A 13,243-nucleotide genomic window follows, 5' to 3' on the forward strand; every position below is an offset into this window, starting at 1 on the left:
GTCCAAGTAAGGGTCCGGTCCACCCAAGCGCCGGTCCACCCACATATCGAACTATCAAAGTAACGAACGCGAATCATATGAACATGATGAAAACTAGCATGATAGAAATTCCCGTGTGTCCTCGGGAACGTGTTTCCTCCTATAAGACTTTGTCCAGGCTTGTCCCTTGCTACAAAAGGGATTGGGCCACTTTGCTGCATCGTTGCTACTTTTGTTACTTGTTGCTTGCTACGAATCATCTCACCACACAATCACTTGTTACCGACAATTTCAGTGCCTACAGATTTTACCTTGCTGAAAACCACTTGTCAGATCCTTCTGCTCCTCATTGGGTTCGACACTCTTACTTACCGAATGGACTACGATTGATCCCCTATACTTGTGGGTCATCATTGACCTGCTGACCACAACCTGACGTCATGATGACGTGATAAAGATTTTTTGCATTAATAAAAACTCAGGAAATTCCACAAAATGCTGACAACTTTGAAAAATCATAGAAAATAAAATATAACTCCAAAAGAAACAAATAATATATGAAAAATGATCAGAAAAATACAAGGAATCTAATGGTACCATTTGCATGCATGTTTGAGCAAGTTAACATCACCAAGTAGGGTAAATGATGATTAGGGTAAATTTAATAAATAGTTTGGAGTTGGAATTTGATGTCTATTTGAATTCCACTTCAATTAAGATGACCAAACGTTGATCTAGGTAACTCACTACCTTAACATGCCATATCATACATCTTGTTTGTTGCGTTGCATTGCATGTATTCTTTTCTTGTATTGTCGGTGTTATCCCCTCTCGGTAGACGATGGTTCCGACGATGTTATCATTGACACTGGTGAAGACGCATGGCTATATTCAGAACTGTCAGGCAAGCGAACCCCCCTTGAACATTCCGATAAAATCTTACTCTCTCGCTCCTGCTCTCTTTTACTGCATTAGGAAAACATTGATTCAACTGTTATTTATTCTCGGTAGTTGAACCCATTCCTTCGCATGACCTGATTTTGCCATAGTAAATAGTTGAAACCACTTAGCATGAGTAGCAACTGTTTGAGCCTTGATGTGCTACTCCTCCATGATTGCTTATTGTGCCTGCTATGCTTAGAGTTGCATCGGGTCTGATCCATCTGGACGATGAATCGGAATGGTTGTGTTCATGTCCTACAGTGTGAGAGTAAAGGTGTGAATCTGATTTGGTAAAGGTAGCGATGAGAGGCCATGTAGGAGTACATGGTGTGTTGTCTCATTGGGACTGCCCTTAAGAACTGATTTTTGTGTATGTTATCCAAGACAAGATACTACCATGCATTGCGCCCTGAAATATGACCCCGCTCGGCTTATTAATCGCCTAGATCTCTGTCGAGGAGTTGCAACTAGTTTCTGGTGTTTATAGGAAAAGTGTTGGTGGCCGTGTTTAGCTCTTCCCGACGGGGTAGGCTTCACTGCGGTAGATACACAGTGGCACGGTGTACCAAGTGGCACCCGGATGGTGGGCTTGGGAACCCTGCGCACATCGTTTGGGGCCGTAGAGGAAACCTCGGCCGGACTTCCTTGCGGGTTCAGTCTTAAATAGGCGATAAACTCTGACTAGGGTCTTGTATGGTTAACGGTTGTGGCCGACACCCACGCCAGTGCTTCCGGTTGAAGGTTGCCGAGATGCATGACGTGCATATGGTGCTAATCGGTGAGAGCATGTGTGAAGAAGTATACCCCTGCAGGGTGATTTTATCTGTTCGAATAGCCGCGTCCTCATATATGGACTACTTGGAAACATTACATGGTACCTAGACAACTTGTAATGGATACTCTAAAATATGCAAGATAAGTGTGAGTGCTATGGATGGCTTTCTCGTAGGGAGACGAGAGTGGATCCATAGTGGTGTATTGATTGGTGAATATGTGGACTCGTATGCGCTATCCCACCTCAAGGAAAGACCTTGTAGTCGTAGTATAGGTTAGCCAAGAGTCAAAGCTCGCTTGCTGCAGTCAAACCCCACAATCCCTTGATTGATACTGATGCATATGTAGATAGTTATGATGTAAGTTTTGCTGAGTACCTTTTTACTCACAGTTGCTTTATTTATGTTTTGCAGAGGAGACCTTAATCTCACTAAAGGTTTCTACGCGATGTGTTCGATGTTGACCAGAATATCTTGGGAATCCCAGACAGAGGTCTGGTTCCTTTGGTAGGGTCGTTGTAGCTTTTCAAGCTCTTCCAGTCACTTTTAGTAGATGTCTGTACCCAGACATGTTATGCTTCCTCTTGATGTTTGTATGACTTGACTGTCGGGTCACGAGATATCTGTTTGTAATATCATACTATGTTGACTCTTATGAGTCCTTAATAAAAGCTTGAGTCATAGAGTTATGTTGTGATGCCATGTTGTATCTACACATATCGTGCATATTGTGTGTATGTTATGAAATGCATTATATGTGTGGGTTTGGACACCTAGTTGTGTGCATGTAGTAGTACTCTTTACGGGGAAATGCCTCTTTGTGCTTCCACCGAGCTTTGGTAGCTTGCTAGTGCTCTGGACACATTGATTGATCGGCATGTATCCTTCTTTTCTGCTGTGTCTGTCCCTTCAGGGTAATGTCACGCGGTGTAATGGAGTCCTTGTAGCTTGCTACGACTCGTCTACACACGCTGATGACCAACACCTGCTTTGCTGGTTATGTAAGTATTTCCATGTACGGATGTTCCACTTGGATTTATAACTAGTCATGTCGACCCGGGTTCTTTGTCGTTTGAATGCTAGCGACGCATTCATATACGTGAGCCAAAAGACGCAAACTATCCCTGCCAAGGTAAGGTGGCAGCCGTGGAGTTTGTCGTGCGTGAGGCCGCAAAGTGATGTGATGTGTTACAGGCTGGGTTCTAATGATTCAGAATCGGGGTCCCGACAGATGTCGGATGCTAGGGCCCATAGGCATGGTCACGACGACCCGGGCTACTCTGGGCTCAGTGCACACACGAAGAGCGCCGTTCATGTGGTGAGTGAAGCTTGAGCCGAAACTGGACCTGAAGAACAGATGCACGACCCTACTTTGCGCACGAAAGATTTGAACACTCTGGTGCACTCGCTTTCCTACCCAGTCCTGCCTCACAACCTCACGGCGACTCTCCGATGACTCGAGCGAAGGAAGATGAACAAGAACGCACGCACAATTTACCAAGGTTAAGACCATCTTGCGGTGTAAAACCCTACTCCTGCTTGTCAGGATCACTTGAGATGGAAGACGGGTACAATGGGGATTCTTGGCCTAAGGGAGTTGGTGGATCCCCTTTCTACGTAGGCCGGACCTCCCTTTTATACATGCCTTGGTCCTCGTCCCCCAAAAAACACACTTGGTGGGAAGGGTTGCCACAACTGACATTTTGTAAGGGGACATGACTGCAGCCTACCCTCACAAAGTTGGTCTTCGCCTCCTAAACCTCTTCTCCATGACACACTGGTGGGCTTGGGTGTATCCTCCATCCTTCCGACCTCCAGCCTCGATCCTCTTGCACCAAGTAGGAAACCTTTGGGGGCTGCTTTGGGAACCCACGGGCTGTCTTTGTTCCCTTAACACTAAAGGGAAAGCCTATCTATAGTTCTTGCTGGTACTGACCCCAGCGCCATCCCGCGTGGCTCACATCACCCACGTGAGGAGGTAGGATGGTGCGTACCCAATAGGTCGTTCTTGGTTAGCCCACTCCATGCGGGCCCCGGGGAGTGGTGTCATGAGGCGGCTTCACGACGTGGACCTCACAGGGAACAGTTTCGAGGAGAAATTTTTCGGTCCCTGGCGACCTTCAATGATCTATACCTCGCGAGGCGGGGGCCTCACGAGGATCAGATTCTTGGGCCTTGGTGGGAAGCTGTCCCGGGCCCACAACACGCACCGTACCTTGGGCCGCGGGCAGGCGGGCCAGGGTACCCCCAGTCCGAGGACCCAGACACCCGTTGTGCTTCTTGTGCACCCACCAGACAACACCTCAAGTACATGATCTGGATGCACTTCCGCGAGAGACATCAACCAACAATACTGATGTGTATGAAGGATTGCTTGCCGGACTACGGATAGCAGAAGACCTTGGTATCAAGAAGTTGGTAGTCCGAGGGGATTCTAAGCTTGTGGTAAACCAAGTGAACAAAGATTATCACAATCCTTGATGGAAGCGTATTTTGATGAGAGTTGGAGGAGCGTTTTGACGGTCTACAAATGGAGCACGTCCCTTGTGCAGAGATTGACATTATCGATGACCTGTGAAAATGAGCAGCTCAAAAGATTCATGTGGAATGAGTCACTTTTGTACTCCAACTTAATCAACCACCCATCACAACATCTGATCGACGAGCCAAGAAAAGGAAGGTCAACTCCGGCTACTACGTCCCGGTAGAGCCACAACTGGCCGCTGAGAAAGTTGTGAGGGACGAAAAAACACCTCCTGTGAGCAGCAGGCACTGGTGGGCCTAGCAGCCCTTGCCGTAGAATACTGTGCTCCCACAGCAGAAGAAACACATTTAGTCCTTGTCCTCGAGCCCCTCACTCCGGCATGGGAGCAATAGATCATCCGGTTCCTCCAAATCAGGGACTTTCCCAAAGATCAAGATAAAGCCAAAAGAGTATGTCAATATCACACCAAGCAAACACATCAGTCCGCACAAGCCCTTCAAACCATACCGCTCTCCTGGCCATTCTTAGTTTGGGGGCTCGACACAGTCGGTCCCGTTGCCCGTGCTACTGGGGGCTTCAAATTCTTGTTCATCGTAATTGACAAGTTCATTAAGTGGACTTAGGTAGAACCAGTGAGAAAGGTAAGAGTGATAGTAGCAGTCATATTTCTAAGAGGAATAGTAATGCAATTTAGGTGTGCCCAACAGGGTCATCTCCGACAAATGCACACAGTTCATCGGCAACACCTTCCTAGAATACTGCCGAGACGTCGCTGCCAAGCTCTGTTTTGCGTCAGTTGCTCACACAAGGAGCAACAACCAAACAGAGAGGGTAAACACTTAAGCGTTGCGAGGTGTCAAGACGAGAACTTTCTACAAGTTAAACAAACATGGAAGGAACTAGGTTGATGAGCTCCTGACTATTCTTTGGATAGTCAGAATGACACCAAATGGAGCTACCGGCAAGACACCCATCTCCCTCGTCTACGGGGCACAATCTAAGCTCCCCATGGAACTCACATATGGGTCAACTCAATTGCAGGACTTTGTGGAGGACTAGCAAGATCGCCTATGGTAATACAATTCCATGCTCTTCGAGGAAGATCGTATCCAGGCCGCACTGCGTGCCGCTCGATACCAGCAGGCCCTGCGCCACTATCTTGGCTACAAAGTGCGTGCGACGAGAGTTGAGGAAGGCGACCTTATTCTTCGACGGATTTAGTCCATGAAGGGATCCAACAAGTTGACGCGAAAGTGGGAAGGCCCATACCAGGTAGTACAAGTCAGCATGCCAGGTGCTATCTACCTTGATACCAAAGATAACACCCCCGATGCTGAACTTGTGGAATATCGAGCATCATCGCAGCAACAAGTATCGCGTCAAAGCGTGTATTCCTTTGTACAAAGCCATGTGATGACCCTGTGCATAGTAAATAAAGCTAAGTATTCCCCAACTTTATGTCAAAGTACATATTTATGTTATGTATTCCTGCATAAATTGTTTTCTCGCTCATCACCTGTCCATGGTGGATACAGAAACCGCCAAGGTTCCTAGCCTCCTCTATTTTCTGTTCTTTCTGTTTCTCAAAAGGAAGAGAAGCCCCCCCTTGTGCAAGCCTACCGTGGGAGGGTGACAGCAAGGGTACCTAAGGACGCGGTGACAGCCACCTTGCGGCAAGGGAGTAGCAAAGAAAAAAGAAAAGCTATGTAAAAATTTCAACAAAATTTCCCACAACCGAGCTAGCACTCGTGTGAAAAGAACTGCATGGAGGGCCTTCGTCAAAATTGTTGCCCACTTGAGTGTCGTCGAGCTTACTAAAGACATTAAGCAGCCACGACAAGGATGTCGAAGAGGTCTTGCTGGCAAAAGTGTCGCTATTGGGATATTAACGATTTGATCCTGCCCAAGGTAAATACGCACGCCGACAAGCAACGTGTAGGGACCTTGTCGAAATTGTTGAACGCTTGTGTGTGTTGGCTAAACACTCCAAGTAGTCGCGGCAAGGGTTTTAGGGTGATCCTACTGGAAACACATCGGCAAGCGTTCCCGAAAGACGCAAAGTATATAGGTGCATGACTGCGGGTTCACGGCAGGGAAGGAGAAAGAGAAAGAAAGAGCAGAACTTTGTCAATACAAGACAAGAAATTTAAAACACTTAACAGGGTAGCACCGAGTGTCTTCTTTTTATGATCCTCACAGGGTTACATTGGGCACAACCTAAACACAAAAGGGCATCTACCACTATGATATGGTGATTGACTCGGAAAAGAAATCCCACACATGGAGCCTCTTTCCGGTTCAATCGCCCCTTCTCCGGGATCCTAGCTTCAGCACCAGGCACACCTAATCGGAGTCCTCCTGCTTGATGCCGAAGACGCTAGCGTGGTGATCGCTATCGCCACAGGAGTCAAAGCCGATGCTGCTAGAAATTTCTGCACATCACTCCACGTGAACACTAGACGCCCCGAAGAACTTCATGGTGAGAGTGGCGGGACCGTAGAACCTGTACTGAAGGAGATGTCCAGAACCAAGACCCCGGGAACGGAAGAACAAGTTCCACCCCCACATGAGGCACATAGCTCTTCTAGGGGTGAGTGATACCTCCTCCCACACCGGCCCGTTGCAGTAGTCGTCCATCCGGAGACACACTCCTTGGGGTCGAGTATCTTCCATAGCCCACACAAAGGGGTTAGGGAGGCACAACCAGCTCGGGTGGCAATGAGGCAGGGCCGGAACGAACTCGTGCTCTTCCTCCCCCTTGTGAATCCTTGCATGAGTCTGCGAGTGAGGCACGCCGCCGCGACCACCACTATTCTCCAGAGCTTCCCTTCATTGACCCACGCCGCCATCACCATAATTCGCACAAGGCTCTGGGTGGGAGCCCCACGCTGGGGAACGGGACCCGCGAGCACGACTGCGATTCCTCTCCATCCCAAGGACGGCATGATGAAAACAATAGCAAGAAAAAGAAGAAGATGCTAGTCAATGTATTGGCAAGGGGGAATGCATGTGAAGAATGCCCCCCATTGTCCACCCTATTTATTGGGAGAGGGAGGGAAAGGGGGCTGGCTCCTCATAACCCGAGGTGAGCGCATACTAGTGCCCACTCGACACTAGCAACCTCCCTTCCCAGCCAGTACAAGACCACACATGCAACACACGTTGTTATAAGTATGATGGAAAACAAAAGAGGAGAAGGCAGAACTTAGTGGGGAGGAGTGAACGAGCTCCGCCCCATCGTTTCCCCTCCCCTCGAAGTGTTGGGACCCCGACCCATAAGTCGTGATCGACGAATTCATGGGTACAGTGATAATATAGGTAAATGCTCACTTAACAAACAAAAGCTGAATAATAAGGGTCTTACATCCATGCATATCATCTGATACAAATTAAGACCCTGGAGGTCAGGTTTCAGATAGATAGGGCCTCGAAGGACAACACACAAAACTTAATTAGCAACATAATATTGAAAAAAAGCATGATCCCATGCCATGTGCCTTTACCCTACAAGCATTTTGACTAGGAAGCATCCTAGTTAGCAGGTTCGTTTCCAATGAAATCTTCGTGATACTCCCGTTCTTCCATGTCTGGCCAGTTAAATAACCAATGGCAAGCCAATGAGTACTTTGAATGTACGTGCAAGCAACCCATGTTTTGAACGAGGTAACAACAATGCATGATATAGCGCTAATTGGTATATTCCAAAAGATAATTTTCAAGTGCAATGACATGATGAATAATTTAAGAAGGAATGCTTCATGATGTAATCGTTATGAATATGAACAAGTTACAAATGTCAATATAACCCGGGGATGAATGTTTCATGTTCACCCACCATGCCAAGTCGTTTGACTTAGCTCAAGTATCACACTATCATCTTTCTCACGCACACACACCAAGTTGTGAAAACATCTCGACATAGTCTAAGAAAAACCACAAATTATCCATGATGGTGGAAATGACTATTCGAACAGTTTTACACTTGGCAGAGGTTGCACACTATACCCAGAAGACTCGGAAAACTTCGGTGCCAATCCACAACTCACGGTATGATCCGTAACCAAGGTAAGTGCCCGAACATAGCCTTTCTTGTGATGATACTAACAAAGGTTCCACTCATTGGTGCCATCCTTCATGATGTACATCACATGTATCATCCATGAGGGAACACAAAAGTGTGCGCGATGTCTACGAAAATAGCCCATGGTCGTCCTTTCCGACACGACCTCGTATCGAGAGTGACCATGTAACTCCCGCCACTAGTAATGCGGGGTCTGTGCTAGTACGACCAAAGTTATAAACAAAGCCCTGTCCCATAAGGGGTATCATGGTTGTGCATGTACGGTTGGGACGATCAACACATCTTAAATCTAGTCCATTTTTGAGAAAACACACACATCTTGTCTTGGTACCCGATTTCTTTCCAAAGTGGTTACCTAACTCATCACATCTCCCTAGGGCATTAGTGGCACCCAACGGATTTATTGAAAAGTCCTTTAAATCATCGTTCCTCCCAACGCATGCATAAAAGTAACCCATTTGAGTAGCTACTAGTTTAGCATCATATATACTTCCCACGCTCACAACTCTAAGCACAGGTAGAGTCATGTCATTCAAGTATGAATGAGGAAATAGAGGCATCACATAAAGGTGGTCACCATAGTCATCATGATTCAATGCAACAAAGTAGGTCCTATACGCCATGCAAAAGGGTTTCAAGTCATGTTAAGGGGGATGCTTTCCTGGCTCAAACAAGTCATCGGCTTCTTCAAAACCTTATTGTGCAACTCTTCGTCAACAACACAATCTGTTCGTTGGAATATAACGGGCAAAATTAAGACCACAACAAAGAAGGGAAATAAATCACTCAGAAAAATATCAACTTATATCGATTAGGGTGAGTATTAGTATTGAGAAAATTATTAATTTTTAGATTTGAAGTACAAAAAAGGTCTGAAAACTAAATTAACAGAGAGTTAAAATGTTGTTGTGTCTTTTGGCCAGAGCCAGCCCAACCGAGTCGGCCCGGCTAGCGAACCAGGCCGAAGAGAGCCAAGCACGCGCAGCCTCGGATTTAAACCTGACATGAGGGGCCGAGTGGTCAATGACAAATGGAGAGAGGGAGAGAGACGGGACGCTAATGGGTGGACCCACTTGCCAGGTCGTTTTTAACCTCTAGCCAGGGAGGTGGCGGTGCTCAGCACTGGTGCTCCGATGCATGGCGAGGAGAGGTGGGTGCAAGAATGAGCTCAGGAGTTCACCACCGTTCTTGTGGAGGTTGAGGAAGGTGCTAGGGTGGCTGGAGTCGCCAGCAACGAAGGGGCCACCACGGAGGATAATCGGGCGAGCTCACAGCCGACATTTCCTGCAGCAGTCCATGCGGGAGAGAGACGGGGAAACGTCAGGAGGCAAGGGAGGCCCATAGGATAAGAAAGGAGGGTTGGGGAGCTTCCATATACGGACATCGATAGTGGCCGAACGCGACTGAGCTCTAGTGGAACCCGGGCATAGAGAGATCGATGGGAGGCTTGGGTGGTCCTACTTCTCTATTGGAAGGTGGAGAGGGAGTCTAGAGGGGAGAAAGGGTCTCAGGGTGGGATTAAATAGCAGGGCCACTGGTGCACCATGGAGGGGGGACTCGGTCTCCGCAGCAATGGTGCTCATGGCCACCAGAGGAGGTCGGAGTCGCTTGGGGGTGTTCGTGGGCGTCTTCCAGAATCAAAGGAAGAGAGAGGGGAGGAGGAAAGGGGCTAGAGACGTTGCACATGCGAGCTCACCCACTGATCGAGAAGTGAATCGTCTGGCACGAGCTGCATAGGGTGAGAGCTAGACATAGGTTGCTCCCGACACACTAGCGTGAGGAGAGAAGCTCGAGGCGGCCAAGGTATGGGCAAGGAGCGAAGTACACCATGGGGCATCTTGTAGCTCGCTCTAATGGACCTCCTGAGCTTGGTTTTGGCCTGCAAGATGATGCCCTTGACGTGCTCTGGCACGACCACTTGCATCCATCATGTGCATGGATATTAAACAAAGGGGGGGAGCATGGGATGCTTTGGAGACTAGCCAGGAGAGATAATTGATAGAGAGGATCAAAGAGGTTGTCCATGGTGGTGCAGGTGGGTTTTGCCCATCAATCATGGAGCTTGTCATTGGGGTTGATCTTGGAGATGCTTTGGTTCTTTGTGATTTGCGGCAAAAATTTGGGGGCAAGGAGAATAACTTTGGAAGTCAAAACAATAGCTTTAGGATTCTTACTAAATGTGGTTAATGGAGTTTTCGGCAAGATCTATTTGCCCAATTACTGTGATAATTACCAGGATCAAATGTTGGAAATAATTGAGCTTCAACACCAAGTTTGGGCTCATTTGGAGAAAGTTGGCAATGCAAACACAGAAATCCTTAGAAATCAACGAAATCAGGTTTCTATAGATCTAGCTGGGCAGACCAACTCCCATAAATGTAAAACTCGGTTTAGCATCGTTTTTCTGGGTCTAGATCACTCTTGTAAAGTGTGAGGGTAATTGGACACACTTGGAAATGTAGAGTTTCTCAAATTTGATTCTAGACAAAGAGGATTTTGGAATATTTTGGACGGCCAAATAAACTAGGATTGAGGTGAAACTTGGCAAGATCATCACATATATTCTGTGTAACTTGCTAGAAGTTTCCTTGAGTTTATTGAGAGTATTTCCTATGGAAATATTTCAAAGGCTTGAAATTGGAAGAAAGGGTTTTGAGGGGTTTTCTCCAATGTTTTGAACATGAACATGTGTTGAAACTCTTGTATGTGGAAAAGTGTATGTCCACTGAGTTTATCTAAATTTTATCAAATATTTTTGAAGCAATATAATAATTTTCCTCTATAAAAGACCATTTCTCGCCTCAGAAAGAGGTATTAATTTAAACAGCAAAATAACTTTTCAAATAATAATTTTGTCTTTTCAGAAGACGTTTTGATAATATAATCCAAAGAAAACATTTGGGGCAAGACATTCCTCCTAAATTGAGTACTTGTAGTACAAATCTCAACACATGGTTTTTTGAAGGCCTAAAATAAATAATTGCCTTTTATTCAAAATAATATTTTGTAAAAATAGTTTTAGGCCCTATACACATGGTATGATCATTGGGCAAGGATTTGGAGCAAGAAAATGAGTATCTAGAGAGGGAATAACTTTTGTGAATAAAAGCCCAAAGAGGCACAACTTTTATAAACTGGCACAGTGGTACAAACAGTGGGTGTGACTGACCTACCCCTCTTACCAGAATCTCGTCCCCGAGATTCCTAGGCTAAGAGCTAAAGAGATAAGGGAACTCTAACCTAAGGTAGTCTTCATGCTCCCAGGTTGCTTCTGCTTGAGTGTGGTTGCTCCATTGGACCTTGAAGTACTTGATGGTGCGGTTTAGGGTGCAATGCTCGACTTCATCCAAGATGTGAACTGGTCTCTCATGACAAGTGATGTCTGTTTGAAGATCAATGTCTTGATGATCTATGTATTTGTAGGGATTGGGGCGGTTCGGAACTTGGAGGTACTTCTGGTGTTGTGGAACGTGGAAAACGTTGTGCACATCCGAAATCTCGGAAGGTAGCTCTAGCTAGTAGGAAACTTCTCCTCATCTTTCTATGATCTTGAAGGGGCCTATGTACCTTGGTGTGAGTTTTCCCTTGACGTGGAAGTGATTGGTTCCCTTGAGAGGTGTGACTTCAAGGTAGATATGGTCTTCGTTGTTGAAACTCACTTCCCGATGGCGAGAGTCGGCGTAGCTCTTCTGTGTTGACTTGGCACTCTCCAAACGTTCTCTCACAAGTTGAAATTTCTCTTTTTCTTCACGGAGAATATCTAGTCCAAAGAGTAGTCCTTCTTTGGTTTCTGACAAGTTGAGGGGAGTGCGACACTTGCGTCCATACAACACCTCAAATGGTTCCATCTGAAGAATGCACTAATAGTTGTTATTGTAGGAGAACTTAGCAAAGGGTAAGCAGTGTTACCATTTGGCTCCATATGTGAAAAGACAAGTACGAAGCTTGTTTTCGAGGATGTGATTTACTCGTTCTGTTTGTCCGCCCGTCTGAGGGTGAAAACAACGCTGAAAGATAGCTTAGTTCCCAAGGCTTCTTGAAACTGCTTCCTGAACCTCGAGATGAACTGAGTACCTCGATCTAACACGATCTCCTTAGGAACTCCATTGAGGCTCAAAATATGCTTGATGTAGAGACTGGCTAGCTTGTGTCCATCATAAGAGGTCTTGATGGGAAAGAAGTGGCCCACCTTGGTCAGGTGATCGAAAATGACCCAAATGGAATCATGTCCTTTGCTCGATCTAGGAAATCCGGTGATTAAGTCCACCCTCCCACTTCCATTAAGGCACATTGAAGGGTTGTAACGGTCCAGCGGGTCACTGATGCTGAACTTTGACTCTTTGGCATGTCTCACACTTAGCCACAAAGGGGGCTGCTTCTCTCTTCATGCCATGCCACCATATTCTAGCTTTGAGGTCTTGGTACATCTTGGTTCCTCAAGGATGGATGGCATAAGACGTGTCATGTGCTTCTCGCAAGATCAGCTTCTTGGCCTCAACTTTGTTGGGTACGCAGATTCTATTCCCAAACCACATGACTCCTTGTTCAGCTACTAAGAATCCCGAGGCCTTGCCTTTCTTTATCTTCTCCTTGATGCCTTCAATGCTCACATGACCCTTCCGAGATTTCTTGATATCACCCATCAATGTAGGCTTCGCTTCGATGTTGGCCAGAAATCATGGTGCAATGAGGTCCAACCCTAAGCTTTCATGTTCCTCATACAGGGCGAGTAACCTTTCCTTAACCAGAGCATTCAAGGAACTAGCCTTTCTGCTCAAGGAATCACCTACCACATTGTCCTTTTCAGGGTGGTATTGAACACTGAGGTCGTAGTCCTTGATCAACTCCAACCATCTACGCTGCCTGATGTTCAATTCATTTTGATTAAAAATATATTTCAAACTCTTGTGGTCTATGTATATCTCACATCATTTTCTGAGAAGGTAATGTCGCGATGTCTTCAAGGCATGAACCACTGCTGCC

The sequence above is a fragment of the Hordeum vulgare genome, chromosome 2H (assembly GCF_904849725.1).
Source record: "Hordeum vulgare subsp. vulgare chromosome 2H, MorexV3_pseudomolecules_assembly, whole genome shotgun sequence".
Classification (NCBI taxonomy): domain Eukaryota; kingdom Viridiplantae; phylum Streptophyta; class Magnoliopsida; order Poales; family Poaceae; genus Hordeum; species Hordeum vulgare.